Source organism: Macrobrachium rosenbergii, chromosome 9 (assembly GCF_040412425.1).
Source record: "Macrobrachium rosenbergii isolate ZJJX-2024 chromosome 9, ASM4041242v1, whole genome shotgun sequence".
Lineage (NCBI taxonomy): Eukaryota > Metazoa > Arthropoda > Malacostraca > Decapoda > Palaemonidae > Macrobrachium > Macrobrachium rosenbergii.
The window spans coordinates 48,601,053-48,606,052 of NC_089749.1; the positions used below are offsets into that span (position 1 = coordinate 48,601,053).

The 5,000-nt window shown below is 36.3% G+C and overlaps 1 protein-coding gene and 1 long non-coding RNA gene across 2 annotated transcripts in view; one reads left to right on the forward strand and one right to left on the reverse strand.

Annotated features, from left to right (window-relative positions):
• Positions 1-5,000, reverse strand: part of LOC136841765 (uncharacterized) — a 255,318-nt gene that overhangs the window by 134,933 nt on the left and 115,385 nt on the right. The gene's annotated exons all lie outside the window — the stretch shown is intronic.
• LOC136841764 (protein trapped in endoderm-1-like) overlaps positions 1,841-5,000 on the forward strand; it is a 28,642-nt gene continuing 25,482 nt past the window's right edge. The window contains exon 1 of the mRNA XM_067109034.1: positions 1,841-2,473. The gene's annotated coding sequence lies outside the window, so the exon portion shown is untranslated. The remainder of the gene's footprint in view (positions 2,474-5,000) is intronic.

Sequence of the window (5,000 nt, forward strand, 5' to 3'; positions counted from 1 at the left end):
ACTTGTGTACTTGTGTGTGTGTGTGTGTTGTGTGTGTGTGTGTGTGTGTGTGTGTGTGTGTGTGTGTGTGTGTGTGTGTGTGAGAGAGAGAGAGAGAGAGAGAGAGAGAGAGAGAGTCCGAGCTTACCCCACCCAACAATAAAAGTTAAAAGCAAAAATATCTTAATTCTTCTTTAACACGAATTTATGGTGAAAAAGTTTTTACCTGCTGCTACGAGGTGCTAATTCATCTCATTAGGATTTTGGTGTGACCGAATTTTAATGGAAGAGAGAGAGAGAGAGAGAGAGAGAGAGAGAGAGAGAGAGAGAGAGAGAGACTAGGTAAATTCATATGACCCAGTGGACACTTAGAAAGCGTTAACTTTATGTTTAGTTAAATTAAGCAACTAAGGGACGGCATACTTATAAAATATAGCAGATATGAATGCCGTTGTAACATAATACATATTATACAAATATGCATAAACAAGTAGTTTCTTAATTCCATCCATGATGATAGTGGGATCGTCTTGGAAAAGTCGAATAATCATCTATGTTTCACGAGCTGACTACTATTACTGAAACTGGCAATACTACTATTGTTAGTAGCAGCAGTAACTACTCATAATACCATAAACACCGACATGAACACAAAAAACTCCCAAATGATTTTGTTTCCTAAATTAATTCACAAACTTTGGAGGACTTCAAACCTTTCAATATAACCAGAGAAAAATAACCTGGAATTTACTCACCATTATTATAATCATCATTACTTAACATTATTATTATTATTATTATTATTATTATTATTATTATTATTAAAGTGAAGAGACATTTTGAGGCATCAGTTCAACTTTGGTAGAACCACGAGATACTGAGGGCTGAGAGAGAGACGGGGAGGGGTGCAACCAGTGCAGAGACATCAATACAACCAGAGTGAGAAAAAGCGAGAGAAAGCAATACAACAAGAGGAATTTAACAGACAAGCGGAATTTACAGCCTCTGCAGCTGCAAGTCAATTGAACAGGCAACCAGTCACCCCACGACGTCACTGTGTCAGCTTGAATAACATATATTTAAAAGCTTGACGCTTAAGCGTTCCCCTTGACGGCTTAACACCAGGGAAGCATCCACCGCTTATTGCGAAAAGTTTGTTCATAAATATGAGTCAGTCCTTTTTACAGAACAGAGGACGTTACTTGTTTAATATAATATATATATATATATATATATATATATATATATATATATATATATATATATATATAATATATGTATGGTATGTCAATGCACAGGAACACTAAAAAAAGCGAGAGAGAGAGAGAGAGAGAGAGAGAGAGAGAGAGAGAGAGAGAGAGAGAGTTGCTCTTAATGGCCCTGTTGACATGCCATACATATACACATGTATGTATGTATATATATATTTTATATATATATATATATATATATATATATATATATATATATATATATATATATATATATATATATATATATATATATATATATATATATATATATATATTATATATATATATATATATATATATATATATATATATATATATATATATATATATATATATATATATATATATATATATATATATATATATATATATATATATATATATATATAAATCAACGTCAAAGACGATGTCTCGAAATTCAGCATATGAAGACATGACAACCAGCCATAGCCTAAACATAGTACTAGGAACAGCGAAGCCTTAAATAGAAACCAATATCTGCTCCCCGCCAAAAAAAAAAAGGGGAGGGCCCCTGTAATTAAATTGCCATGAATGAGGCTGCAAGTGGAACCAGTTCAAAGGACACGAGGAGAAAACATCCCCAGACTCCTCCCTGGTTCGCATACGCACTCACGCACACACAAACACACACCAACACATTTACACACTCTGGCTCCAGCGCTCAAAGCGACCGGACAGAAAGCAGTTCGCGCTAAACTAGTCTTTTATTTTTTGGCGTTCCCTTCATATAAACGCTCGATTTTCTCCGCGTGAACATTTTACAAACGAATGATTTAATTGTGGATAGGTAACATATGTATCGAAGTGTAATGTCGTAGATGGGATAACTATGTCATAGAAAGATTTATGCTGGAAAAATACAATGGCGTTGGTGGTGAGATTGTTGTGCCCGAGTTGTGTTGATGCACGATAACTTCAACCAGAGAAAGCTCAGTAAGTTTCATGCCCGGATATCCGTAGCAGAAAACTGGAAATGAGTCATACCGAAAGTTCTATGCCCCCGTGAGAGGAATGAAAAAATTTATAGCTTGAGATGTTCAAGCAGTGCAATAAAGAGTGAAAATAAAAACCGGCTACATGGCTCTGAATTTATAACCATCTGTTGAAGTTCGTTACGTTTGAAAAAGTTTTCGCATGTTCTGATAATGGCATCCTTTGGCGTGGCTCAGGAGAATAATAAATCTTTCGCAGCATCCAAGAGAAGGCATGAACAGTTACCAGTGAGTACTTTTTGTATTTGTGTAGGAATAAAAAACAATACCTTTGCACAAGAGTCGCTGTGAAATACATAACTCTTCCCATGTTATTATTTTAGGTCTGCAAAAAGAGAGATAGGCTCCATGGATTTTTGTTAGTATTAATGAGGCAATTAGTCTTCAGGAACGTTAAATTAAATTGCATCTCTCTCTCTCTCTCTCTCTCTCTCTCTCTCTCTCTCTCTCTCTCTCTCTCTCTCTCTCTCACACACACACATATATATAATATATGTATATATATACATATATATATATAATATATGTGTGTGTGTGTGTGTACGTGTGTGTGTGTGTACTGTATGTGTGTTTGTGCGTATCTGGTGGTTATATAAGAGGATCAGAAAGCTCAACTCCCTTACTGCCCGCCCTCCCCATAAGAGAAACTGCGTATGGCAAAATATTATATACAATATGTACATATGTATGTATATATATATATATATATATATATATATATATATATATATATATACAGACGTGTATATATATATATATATGTATATATAATCTGCAGAGGAATCACTAGACTTGAGTGGCATAAAATTTCCAAGTTAGCCACATGGGTGGCGAACCTGCAAATACATACATACAAATATACATACACATACATAATTTAAAATGACATAATACTTTCCTTCAAGAGAACATTAAAAAATGGTATAAACCGCTATTTGACTGTTCACACTCCACCCTTTTTTATTATGGGTTTTACCTGAAATGCACTGGGATGTACTGTATAACCATATAATGTGTGCTTTGCGCAGCTAATTGTGATCAAGAACAAGTAACAAGTGCGCCGAAGTTTCTTCGGCGCAACTGAGTTTTCTGCACATCGGATAATCAAGGCCACCGAAAACCGATCTATCTTTCGGCGGTCTCGGTATAAAGCTGTATGAGCCGTGGCCCATGAAACTTTCAACCACTGCCTGGTGGTGGCCTGGCCTATATCGTTGCCAGATGCACGATTATGACTAACTTTAACCTTAAATAAAAAAAAAAAAAACTACTGAGGCTAGAGGGCTGCAATTTGGCATGTTTGATGATTGGAGTCTGGATGATCAATCATACTAATTTGCAGCCCTCTAACCTCAGTAGTATTTAAGATCTGGGGGCGGACAGAAAAAGTGCGAACAGGAAAAAGTGCGAACGGACAGGCAAAGAGGGCACAATAGTTTTCATGTCAGGAAACTAAAAATGGACACCTTTTAAAGACCATTTTTCCCTTCTTATATAGCATTCTGTTCTAGTTAAGTATTTTGGATAACCGCTTTTTATCGTCGTTCACTCTTAAGATACAGTAAAATACAGCTAAGTATTTACACTAAATTCAGTCATCTCTAAATAACCGCTATATATTACAAGCACTTACAAAACAGTCCATCACCACGTGGCTTTTATTTTAAGTTTTTAGTTAATACTTTATTGTGTACTATTGCGTATTTTGTAGATCTGTAACTTCTTCGAATTCATAGCGTACTTGATGACCTCACATTGGAGGGGGAAGGGTGAAGGGGAGGAGGAGGAAGAGAAAGGGGGAGGGGAGGAGGAGGAGGGAGAAACAGGGGAGGGAAGAAGGAGGGAAAAGAATGGATGAGGAAGGGGAATCTGGAGGGAAAGGGGGAGGGAAGGGTTAGGAGAAGATACGTTCCTCTATCAGAATGGAATGAAAAGCATCCCCACTGAACAAAGACAATAAATAAAAAATATTGTATTTCTACAATTTGCACTCAGGTGTCTGTGTTTCTGTGTGTGTGTGGAAACGGGAGGTCTGTCTCTCGTGCAGCAACAGTGAAGTGAAGTGTTGTTGCCAAAGCAGTCCATAAACCTCATTTAAACCAAATTTATAATGATATACACAATCGTGACGCTACAAAGCAGTCACTGTAAGGAATTCCGAAGGTAAAAACAAAGAAACAATCGAATTAATGAGAAAGTTTGCACTGAACTAATAAAGAAAAAGGAAATACTGTCATCATACATCATGCACGTTGTGCTGAGCTAGCAGTTACTACCCATGCGCGAATGAGGAACACAACTGTGCTTGGGGAGAAAATCTTTGGCGCCGTTGGTTTGGGTTCATTGCTCTATCACTATGAAATATGTTTTGTAAAGAAGCCAAAAATATTTAATTTATATCAATACAACCAAGCAGTGGGGTATACCTTTAACATATATTAATAATCATCATAAATTAGGATCAAAATTCACGTAAATTCTGATAAATTTATGTTATAGGGGATTTGGATTTATTGTTGTAGGTTAACCATATGTATGACAGCGCGTGGAATAAAAGGTGGGGCGTCAAGAGAAAAATGAGAATTAACCCAACAACACTGAAGGAAAAGGTGACGTAAAACCGAAAATTTAATTTGTTTTGTCTGCATTTGCATGTCTGTCACGGGGTAGGGGTTTGATTTTGAGTTAAAAACCTTTCTGGAGTGACATAGAGGCCGTGTGCAAAATTTTTTCTGGGTCTGTGAAGTGGTTCGGA